We start from the raw sequence: 12,782 nt of genomic DNA, 5'->3' as shown, positions 1-12,782 counted from the left end.
TCAATGGCCTCCACTCCATCCAGGTTAGGCTTTACAAGCTTTCAATTTACAGTCTTTGTTTAAATTACTGTCAAATATAAACTGTGCATATATTAGTTTAGAACTACGTTTGAGTATAAACCTTAGGACAGCTAAGCTATATATATATATATTAGGAATATGACCTAGGATTGAGAATGTCTTCCCGGTGAAGGCTCTTTCCTAATTAGAGATCTGTAGTTCAAACCCCCAAGATGAATTATTCCCGGTGAAACATCTTGGCAAAAACCTTAGAATCCAAATAATAGGACACATCCACCCAAAGAGGAATTATTCCCGGTGAAACCTCTTACCCATTTGCTTAGAGCCAAAATAAGTTCAAAACTACATAGCTTTCTCTTGTGCTATAACAAGGACCCTCGATTAGCCTCCTCTTGGGCTTTGTACAAGGACCCACAGGCTTCTTAAAAGCATTTCCAGCTTCCTCTTGAGCTTGTATACAAGGACCCATCAGGTTTCTTATAAACATAGGAACAGGTCTTTAGTCACCTTTTAGCCTACCCGGGTGAGTTTCTTCCAATTTAAAACCAGACTTTAAACAAGCTAAGTTTGTCTCAATTTCACATTGAGTACATTTTTGGAATGAGAGACATGGACAGTCTCTGTCACCCTCATCTTCATCAATCTTCCTTAGCAGAGTCTAGGATCCATGTTTGGTCATCCTCAGCATTGAGTCAGCCTTCATCTTGGGCTTTAAACAAGAAGTCTCCATTAGATAATCTTTCTGCCATTCATTTTAATAAAAACCCCTGGAAAGGGTTAGCCTCCAACATCTGTCTAAAATGTCAAAATCCCTGGAAAGGGTTAGCTTCCACACATTCCTTCATTTCAATAAAAACCCCTGGAAAGGGTGAGCCTCCAACATCTGTCTAAAGAGTCAAAACCCCTGGAAAGGGTTAGCCTCCAAAATTAACTAATAAATAATTTCATTCTCTTAGGAGATAATTTCCCCAAAAGAGTCAAAATCCCTGGAAAGGGTCAGCCTCCAAAAAACATGATAAAGTCAGTCTTTTAACAGACAAATTCACCAGCTGAGTCAAAATCCCTGCAAAGGGTTAGCTTCCAAAGAAAAACAGTCTTTTAATAAATAAAATCTCCTCAGTAAAGTCAAAACCAACAAAAACAGTTAGCCTCAACCTTTGGCTTTGTACAAGGCACACAAACAATAAAACTCCCCTGTCAAGAGTCAGCCTCAACCTTGGGCATTGTACAAGGCAGATAATAGAGTCTCCCCAGTGAGTTCTTCATCACTCAGTAGCCACAACCTTGGGCTTTGTACAAGGCAGATAAACCATATCTTTCATGTGTCAAAGATTCCTAACACTTAGGATCTTTCCCCATATAGTCATCCATACTTAATTCATTTAAGAGTCCGCCACAACCTTGGGCTTTGTACAAGGCAGAAAATAATGTTTTCCCCTAGCTAGAGTTAGCCACAACCTTGGGCTTTGTACAAGGCACACAAAATAGAGTCATTCATAGTCTTAAAAATTAAATTATCCTCAACAGTTAGCCACAACCTTGGGCTTTGTACAAGGCACACAAATAGAGTCTCCCTAAGTAGAGTCAGCCTCAATTCTGGGCTTTGTACAGAACACAAAAATACCCTGTAATTAATCCCCAGTGGAGTCATCTCCCAGAGTCAATAATATTAATTAATCAATCAAAAAGCCTCAAGCTTGGGCCTCATACAAGCCAGCTAAAAGTCAAATCTTTTATACAGTAGATAGACATAGCTTATCTCCATAGAGAGATATTTTTACTACTCTACCACATTCAAACAAACAAACATTTCATTTCAATTTTAATCAAGTCTCCCATTTAGGATTTTGAAAGGCATGAGCTGGCAGTAAAACCCAGACATGTGGTAACTTTCCCTAATTTGGATGAGCATCTTTCTTTCATTTAAGAGGCATTTGACTGGTATACTTGCACATACACAAGTAAGGTCCCCCTCTCGAATGAAATAAATTCAGTTATTCTGTCACTCCTTTAAATGTTTGTGGTAGAATAGTACAAATACCTCTCTGTAGAGATAATTTCATGTCTCTTTACTGTAAACAGAGATTTAATTCCAAGCTTCAACCTTGAGCTTCAAGCAAGGCACCAAAAATAATTAATTTCCCTAGTTAGTTCCCCGAACTACATTAAGCTCTGACTTCCACTAGGGATATGTAGGCATGAGGTTCACAAGGAATCTCAGCGAGCTAATAAAATACCAAAAATAGTCAGTTTGTCTGTCTGTCTGTCTTTTAAAATCAATTCAATTCCCTCTCCTAATACAAAGGAGAAACTTTCCCAATCATTAGCAATAAACACAAACACAAATGACACAGAGAAGGTTCCTGTAGAGTACTACAGATATGTAGGGTGTTTAAACACTTCCCTATGTATAACCGACCTCCCGGACTCCAGAATTTCTAGTCTAGGTGTAAATCCCCACACTTAGCAAACTCCTAGGGTTTAGTTGAGATCTTTTTTTCCCTTTCCTACTCGTAGGACAAATAAAAAAGTTCGTGTGATATCGTAGGAAGAACTGAAATAAAATTCATCCCACCACGGGCGCATTCTCCTTCCAAATTTTGCGTGAAGGGTTTAGCGTGCCGTCCTCCCAAGTGAAACGGGGAGGTAAAGAAAACGACCACCACAGGGAGAATGTGAAATTTGAACACCAGACCCTAGATACTAGTAACCCCTTCAACATGTTTCCTTGTCAACTGTACCACTCAATTTATTCAAAATAAAGATACACTTGAAAATATATGAAGGTCACACCAATATTAGTTATTATTTTTTTTTAAAAAAATACATATAACTTAAAGTAAACTATTTTATATTTTTAAATAAGAAAAATTTAATTAATGTTAAAATGTTAGTATATAAATAAACATAAAATTTTGTAAAACATAAAATTTGAGAGAATTTAAATGTTAGAAATAAGTTGGGCAAATTTTGGGGTATGACAGTTGCCCCTATTTAATTATTCTTAGACCGAATGGCGTGAGAATGTACAACTCTCACGCCTTTCGGATCGAAGAGTTATTAAATAATGGAAAACCCCTGAATTTGCCGATAAAAATAACCTGCTAAAGCCTAGAGATTGCCATAGCAAGTGCTCGATGATGCGTGTGTTTAGTTGCGTGTTGTTTATGTTTTGTTTTAACTTGTGAATATGCGTTTTTACCAGTGAATAGGAGCTTAGCCTGTGAATAGGCGTTTTACCTGTGAATAGGTGCTTTTGGCCTGTGAATAGGCGTTTAGCCTGTGAATAGGTGCCTTTGGCCTGTGAATGTGAATAGGCGTTTAGCCTGTGAATAGGTGCCTTTGGCCTGTGAATAGGCGCTTAGCCTGTGAATAGGCGTTTTACCTGTGAATAGGTGTTTTTACCTGTGGATATCTTTGGCATGTGGATATGCACTTAGCATGTGGATAGTCGTTCTTGACCTGTGAATAGGTGTTTTTGGCCTGTGGATAGGCGCTTAGCCTGTGAATAGGCGTTCTTGGCCTGTGAATAGGTGCTTTTACCTGTGGATAGGTATCTTTGGCCTGTGGATAGGCGCTTAGCCTGTGAATAGGCGTTCTTAACCTGTGAATAGGTGCTTTTACCTGTGGATAGGTATCTTTGGCCTGTGGATAGGCGCTTAGCCTGTGAATAGGCGTTCTTGACCTGTGAATAGGTGCTTGAACCAGATGAGAACTTGTTACTGAACGAGAATCAAACTTTGACGTAACAGTCAGACGGGAACTGACTACTAAACGAGAATTAGATTTGATGGTTTGCCAGGACGAGAACTGGACTTTGTAAGGATTTGCCAGGATGAGAACTGGACTTTGTAAAGATTTGCCAGGACGAGAACTGGACTTTGTAATGATTTTCCAGGACGAGAACTGGACTTTATAATGATTTTCCAGGATGAGAACTGGACTTTGCAATGATTTTCCAGGACGAGAACTGGACTTTGCAATGATTTGCCAGGACGAGGACTGGACTTTGTAAGAATTTACCAAGACGAGAACTGGACTTTGTAAGAATTTGCCAGGGCGAAAACTGGACTTTGTAATGATGTACCAGGATGAGAACTGGACTTTGTAAGGATTTGCCAGGACGAGAACTGGACTTTGTAATGATTTGCCCATATACTACGGCTATACTTATGCCGACTTGGTAATGTTTATGTATGTGGATAATGCTTATGCTTATGTATATGTTGATTGATGTAACGAGTGGAGCGAAATAACGTCTTATATAAGACTACCTGAAAAGGTTCTTGGATTGGATATGAAAATGTGTCTTAAAGAAGACTACCTGAAAAGGCTCTTTAGAAAGGATAAAATTTGTCTTAAAGAAGACCACCTGGAAAGGCTGAAAGATGTCCTAAAAAAGACTACCTAAAAAGGTTCTTGGAAAGGACGATGAATGTCTTGGAAAAGACTACCTAGAAAGGTTCTTAGAAAAAGAATGTCTTAAAGAAGACTACCTGAAGAGGTTCCTGGAAAGGATGAAAATTCGTCTTAAAGAAGACTACCTAAAAAAGGTGTGGTGTAATGTATCAACCAATGTATGTAATTGTATTTGTGTTTTGATGTACGTAATGCTTTAACCAATGTAGGTAATGCGTGACTTGGGCATGGATATTGAAGTGCCGATAAAGATTTGGGCTCTACGAAGTTAGGTTTATGCTATATCATATGAATGAAATGATATGTATGACTTGACGCAAGGGCGAAGTGCTTTGATGAATGCATGATTGAAGTATGTTCGAATGATGCCCCAATGATGGGTCGTGGATAACGAAGGTGTAGAGAGGTTACTAATGTAACAAGGTTGTTTGTTATACGATGGTAAGGTGTTATGCTAGCATGATTTCCAAATACTCGTTTTAAACTCGAAGATCGTAGATGTAAGAGAGATATTTACTGGGGATTGTAAAAAATATGAGGATAGCTTTCCCTTTCGCGGTATGTCTTGCCCCAATTTATCAGGTATTTGCAGATATTTGTTTTGATATGAGCTTGGACGTAGTTTTTATTGTTGTATGCACTTGAGATGTCTAACCATTATTTTGATTTTTGAGATACTCCACGCCTTTGACTTAGAATCACTTATCATACGAATTTGATATGCATTGCCCCAACATTTGATAGTTGAAAGGCCTGCCCTCGATCTCCAGGATATGGAAGGCGTGATATCAATTCAATACGGATTGCTCTAAGATTCTTGAAAATTTGTACTCGAAGTTGCTTCAAAATGGAACACGGGTCCACCATTGAGATATGAACTGCCCCAATATTTGAAATTTAAAGGATATGCCCCTGATTGTTATTTCTTCAAGATGTGACCCAAGTTGATTGACTCTTAGAATGAATGCCCCTAGTCAAATAGGATGTTTGATTGTATGCCCCTGTAATCCTTGAGGTTTTGCCCCTGTTTAGGAAAACCCTCTGGACGTGTTTTCCCCATTCAAGAGTCTTTATTAGAAAGGATCGCCTTTGATTAACCAATTTCAATATCTCCTCGATGCTAAGTATTTATTTGAAGTTAAAGTTGTACCCTTTGAAAAGTAATTCTTAGTTATGCACATGCCAGTTTTGAAATTGAAGTTCGTTATGAAATAGAAATGGATGATTAGAGATGGATGTTTGAAGAACGAAGTGGTTAGCAATAAATTAACAAACATGGGAGTCAGTATAACACAAATTTTGCCGAGTATGCTTTCGGAGTTAACCTTGCTTCAATTAGGGCTTTTGAATGTTGTATCGTGGCCGTGGTTTGTGGTTTAAGAAACAAAGGATATAAGGCTCAAAATTTATTTAGCCCACCCCATTCTCCTTGGTATTCTCCAATCCTAAGTTCAATTAATCCAAAGGGTGTATTTGATCTGTAAGAGAAATTTCGTAGTCGTGCAAATGGGAAGCGTAGATATGGGTCAAGCATTTAATGTTAAGCTTTGATGATTCTTGAGGTGGCAGTCACAAGATTATCCTCCAATTTCTTTTGATTTTAATCCCTAAATTTTGCATGGACCAATTCTTTTGAATTTTGGTCCATCGGGATTCTGCCCTAACTTTTGTCTAAGTCAAGTTTATTTTATTTTACTTTATGGAATTTTCCATTTGCCTTAGCGGGCTTTTTTTTTTTTTGAAATTGTTCTTTAGAAATTTCTCTATTGACTTTAAACAGTGTGACTGCCATGCTGATTTTGAGAGCTTCATCTTCGTGGTTTCATTGACTTTAGATGATGATTGCGAGATAATGGGTGTGCTTGAACCTTTGCTTAGATGGACTGATTCTCTTGAGATAAGAATGCATCATTGAATTAATTGAAGTTTACCCTGCCCCTGGTTAAAATTAAGGTTTATTTGAAACAATAGAAACAACTCCAACTTCTGGCTCGAGGGGGTTGACTACGGATTATCTCCTTATTTCTCCACTGTTTGGGATTTTGAAACAATGCCTTACATCGTCAGCTAAGGTCTTAACATTGAAAGCATACGTCGGCCAATTTAGTTATTTTAATTCTTTATTCTCCCTCGAAGTTTGTTAAAAGTGTAAGTGGGAAGTTGATAATGGAAAATATTGATATTCATAAATACGAAAGAGTGAAACGAATGGATTTCATCCAAAACATGTATGATTATCTTATTAGAATTATTAGTCGAAATGTACAACATTTATACCAAATAACACTTAGCGATCATAGAAATTACAATTTGAAATGATAAAACCTATTGATCCTAGGGACATTCTCCTTTGTTGATCAAATGACCTTGTTTTACTTCTTAGTTATTTGACTTGTAGAAGCAAAGGGTGATCTTTTACTCTTCTTTGGTATACCAATCTTGTTGAAAAGGCAGTTGATCTCGATGTAGGGTAATCTCCAAATTGAATTTGGGGCGTAGGCGTAGGTACGTAGCTTGTATAGCGAAGAGCATCCTTCTCTCCTTGTATGACCAATCTCATTTGAATATCCAATGATAAATCTCCTCTCTCCAAAGTTTAAGAATCTAATTGAGTTTATTCACGAGTCTCGGGAAATCAGCTAGCATAGCAAATATTGGATAATGGCGGAGGTGGAAATGAAAATGCAAATGTATGAATGTATGAAAATGCGTGGGTGCGAGGAAAGAAATCCCTACAGGCTAAGGATTATGATATAGATGGAAATCCTTACATAATATTGACTATGACATAACGAAGGAAATTCCTATAGAATAAGGAATGCGTAGAAGAGAGTACATGGTGATCGTTCAAGACGGTCACCAGATCTCATGGCCATCTGGAGGCCATGTGACGTGCATTAACGAAGATGTCCTTTGTGGGAAGAACAAGATCTTATAAAAATACCAAGACATACAAAAAGGAATCCCTACAGACTAAGGATTGTAATAAACTAAGGAAATCCCTACAGGCTAGGAAATACGTGGAAAAGAATATGTGGTGACCATTCAAGACAGTCACTAGATCCTATGAGTCGTTCGCTTCAAATATAATGGCCCTTAGAATAGATACCCAAGGGCGTAGATTCAAAGTGTAATGAACGGATGGCTTAGATTGCATATTGATGTCTACAGATCCCATGGATCGTTTGCTTCAAATCTGATGGTCCTCAGAATAGATATCCGAGGGCGTGGATTCAAAGTCCAATGAACGAATGACTGGGTTTGAATATTGATTGATGATATACGGTATGCGAGTGCTCGGGGATCCATCAAGAGTCTCCTCATCATGTGGCCATCATGAGGCCACCTGTTGCGCATTAAACCGAAATCTGAGAGGTCTTATAGACAATGTCAGATTAAAAGGGCATCCCTACAGGCTAGGGATCCAGGTTAAACGAAGTATAACCTCAAGATTTTAAGGGATGATAATCGTAAGAGGTGATCCTACGTAGACTTAGGCTTACAAAACAATGTCCCTCGTGGGGAAAATTTCTATGATAAAAGTTTTCCTTATTACGTAGGTTCAAAAGTTCGACCTACGTATTTTCTACCATTTCCCAAGGGGGTTTAATTCTAAGGGACTCATGGGGCTCTTTCGTACCCTCTGAAACTTTTTGTTTCGTCGGATTTTTTTGAAAAAGCTTTTTTGTCCATGAGGTTCAAATTTTAGGGGCAGGTTCCCAGAGAGATCAGCCAAATTCCGCATCCTACCCTCGACAAGGTCTAGCCTCGTCTAAGATATTTCTCGGAATTCAGCCCACTCTGAGTGGAATTGTCACTAAAGCTCGTAGGCGATGCAAGTCTCCTCTTACTTAGTGACAATTCCCACACTTAAGGTTTAACAAAAATTTCATATGTCTATATAACCCAGCAATAATAAGGCAAAAATATTTCAAATAATAATATTTAACATTATTAAAAAAAAATAAAATAAAGAACAATATATAAAGAAATTACCAAATAAATATAAACCAAAAAACCTAAACCAAAAAGACATGTCCCAAACCTTAAGTGCTTCTCTGCTTTAAGTTCCCCAGCAGAGTCGCCAGCTGTTACGACCGGCTTTAAATTTTAAGTTTATTAACTTAAACTACAGAGTCGCCACCTATGTTTTTATTTTATCCTAAGATAAGGGTAAACATGGGATAAAAACCTGATAAGAGTTTCTAGGTAAGTTGAGAAATTAGGGTCGAGGGAAGGTGTTAGGCACCCTTGACCCTTCCTTAAGGTTTTCTAAATGTCTCTAGGGTAAGAGTTTTATGGCAAGGTTTATGGTCTATAAAAAAGTGTGGTTAAAAGTAGGGCAGAGAATAAGATCTCAAACCTACTTAATTTTAGGGAAAGGGGACTCGTTTCGGTTGTCCAAATGCCTATGTAACTCCTTAATGGAGGATCAGAGTCAACGTAGTTCGTAGTTATTTGTTGGTGTTTTTTATGGGATTGTACATTAGCTTATAGGTTGAGTGTGTTTTAGACGTAGTTTCGTAGTTCGCAGTTTTCGTAGTATTAAAAGTATTTTTGGTGTACAATCCCTATTTTTTATATTTTTGTGTATTGAATAAATAATAAAGAATTTTAATTGAATTAGAATAATTATATCTTAAGAATTAATTATGTTTGTTGAATATTTGATCGGTGCGACATAGAGAGTCGACCGATTCAAAAACGGGACGAAATAGATTTTTCACCCATCATTTTATTCATGAAATTGTTGAAGTTAATTGTATTTCACGGAAGAGAATAATCGTTTTGAAATAGCGTGTACTAAATCTTTGATTACTCAAACGAATGAATTTCATATTCATCCGTTTTTAATCCGTATCTAAAAAGTTAATTTTATTAATTGGAGATTTATGTACCAATTGGTATAAAGTTTTAGCCGGAAAAAAAAAATTCTTAGAGGATGTGTATCCATTACTACTTATAATCAAATTAGTAGTTACATTGCAAAATTATTTACAAACCAAATTAAATCTTAAGATTACATGACATTAGTTTTTTTATATTCCCCTTTTTTAAAATAATATAAGTTAGTCTTACTAACCAGATTATTAAAATAATTGAGCAACCTAAATCATTGGAATAAAATATTTCCACCATTATATTATTTATAAGAGATGGGTGTCTCTCACATGTGGCTAACATTTTACTACTTCCTCACTTTTTATGAAAAATTAAAACACTTAAAATTTGACTTTTCAAACTTCAAATCCTACCATTTATAGAGTAACACGTGGTATTAGAAAGAATGCATCAAAAACACAAAGCACAGCATCACATGATAACAGAGACATGAAAAGAACAACTTTACTTCTTTTCTCCACCAAACAATCTTTCACAATACATGATATTAAGTCATGGAAAGGGCAAATAAAACTTACAAGTAACAGATTCTAAGATGGATTCGTGGGATGTCGTCTACGGCCGTTTCGGATTTTCGGCAAGGACAAAGAGCGAACGATAAGGCTCGGATCCACAGTCGGTTGAGGGTTGCAGGTCGTGGACAAAGGTGTGTGCGGAGGTGATGATGGTGTGCGCGGGTTGCTTGCGTCGGCGACGGAGATTGAGTTCTGTGTAAAGTTTTTTTTTCTGAATTTCTTTTTTTTCTCCCCCATTCTGTATATTTTATGTCTCGTTTTATAGTGTCTTTAGGTTTAGTTGAGTTAGGAAACATTCTTTAAGTCTTAGTTATTACGAATGAAAGAAAATCAAATTGTTTTAGAGTTTTGATTTGCAGAATCAAGGTTTCAAAGTGTTTACGATTTGGTTCTGATTAAAGATTTGATTTTGTGCAATTTTCGGATTTGATTTGGTTTTACTTTGGGTAATTTGGGACTTAATGCATCGTAAGAAATATGATACTGTGTAAGCTTAGTGTGATTCTTTCTCAATTTGAATACAAGACTTGATTTAGTTTTCAACTTGGTTTGATTCACTTTCCGGAATGTTTTGATGTGGTTTTGAAATGCTTGATTTGCATCAACTTTGGAGTTTAGAGGGAGGAGACGGTGTTCTCTTTATTTATTTATTTATTATTAATAATATAATAAATGACAATAACAAGAAGATAATAGTAATTAAAAGAAAAATAATGGGATACTAGTAATAAAAGGATCTTACCTAAAATATAGTAGAGACTGAATTTTAAAATTAAAAAACGTATAACCTCTTTTTTTTCTGACTTTTTATTATATTAAATATTAAATATTAATAACTACTAAATAAAAGGAGAAGAGATAATAATGGTAAACTAATAAATTTTTTAAATAAACCTAAAAATAAAATTTAAACAAAATAATAATGTCGAAAATATTTTAATAAATCTAAAATTAAAATATGAAAAAAAAACCAGTTAAAAAAAATCAATAATGAAATGATATGATAAAAATAGTAAAAATATGGGGAGAATGTGAAATTTGAACACCAGACCCTAGATACTAGTAACCCCTTCAACATGTTTCCTTGTCAACTGTACCACTCAATTTATTCAAAATAAAGATACACTTGAAAATATATGAAGGTCACACCAATATTAGCTATTATTTTTTTTTTAAAAATACATATAACTTAAAGTAAACTATTTTATATTTTTAAATAAGAAAAATTTAATTAATGTTAAAATGTTAGTATATAAATAAACATAAAATTTTGTAAAACATAAAATTTGAGAGAATTTAAATGTTAGAAATAAGTTGGGCAAATTTTGGGGTATGACAGTTGCCCCTATTTAATTATTCTTAGACCGAATGGCGTGAGAATGTACAACTCTCACGCCTTTCGGATCGAAGAGTTATTAAATAATGGAAAACCCCTGAATTTGCCGATAAAAATAACCTGCTAAAGCCTAGAGATTGCCATAGCAAGTGCTCGATGATGCGTGTGTTTAGTTGCGTGTTGTTTATGTTTTGTTTTAACTTGTGAATATGCGTTTTTACCAGTGAATAGGAGCTTAGCCTGTGAATAGGCGTTTTACCTATGAATAGGTGCTTTTGGCCTGTGAATAGGCGTTTAGCCTGTGAATAGGTGCCTTTGGCCTGTGAATGTGAATAGGCGTTTAGCCTGTGAATAGGTGCCTTTGGCCTGTGAATAGGCGCTTAGCCTGTGAATAGGCGTTTTACCTGTGAATAGGTGTTTTTACCTGTGGATATCTTTGGCATGTGGATATGCACTTAGCATGTGGATAGGCGTTCTTGACCTGTGAATAGGTGTTTTTGGCCTGTGGATAGGCGCTTAGCCTGTGAATAGGCGTTCTTGGCCTGTGAATAGGTGCTTTTACCTGTGGATAGGTATCTTTGGCCTATGGATAGGCGCTTAGCCTGTGAATAGGCGTTCTTAACCTGTGAATAGGTGCTTTTACCTGTGGATAGGTATCTTTGGCCTGTGGATAAGCGCTTAGCCTGTGAATAGGCGTTCTTGACCTGTGAATAGGTGCTTGAACCAGATGAGAACTTGTTACTGAACGAGAATCAAACTTTGACGTAACAGTCAGACGGGAACTGACTACTAAACGAGAATTAGATTTGATGGTTTGCCAGGACGAGAACTGGACTTTGTAAGGATTTGCCAGGACGAGAACTGGACTTTGTAAAGATTTGCCAGGACGAGAACTGGACTTTGTAATGATTTTCCAGGACGAGAACTGGACTTTGTAATGATTTTCCAGGATGAGAACAGGACTTTGCAATGATTTTCCAGGACGAGAACTGGACTTTGCAATGATTTGCCAGGACGAGGACTGAACTTTGTAAGAATTTACCAAGACGAGAACTGGACTTTGTAAGAATTTGCCAGGGCGAAAACTGGACTTTGTAATGATTTACCAGGACGAGAACTGGACTTTGTAAGGATTTGCCAGGACGAGAACTGGACTTTGTAATGATTTGCCCATATACTACGGCTATACTTATGCCGACTTGGTAATGTTTATGTATGTGGATAATGCTTATGCTTATGTATATGTTGATTGATGTAACGAGTGGAGCGAAATAACGTCTTATATAAGACTACCTGAAAAGGTTCTTGGATTGGATATGAAAATGTGTCTTAAAGAAGACTACCTGAAAAGGCTCTTTAGAAAGGATAAAATTTGTCTTAAAGAAGACCACCTGGAAAGGCTGAAAGATGTCCTAAAAAAGACTACCTAAAAAGGTTCTTGGAAAGGACGATGAATGTCATGGAAAAGACTACCTAGAAAGGTTCTTAGAAAAAGAATGTCTTAAAGAAGACTACCTGAAGAGGTTCCTGGAAAGGATGAAAATTCGTCTTAAAGAAGACTACCTAAAAAAGGTGTGGTGTAATGTATC

The sequence above is a fragment of the Vicia villosa genome, linkage group LG4 (genome assembly GCF_029867415.1).
Source record: "Vicia villosa cultivar HV-30 ecotype Madison, WI linkage group LG4, Vvil1.0, whole genome shotgun sequence".
Taxonomy (NCBI): Eukaryota; Viridiplantae; Streptophyta; class Magnoliopsida; order Fabales; family Fabaceae; genus Vicia; species Vicia villosa.
Note: the sequence above shows the minus strand (reverse complement) of the source record.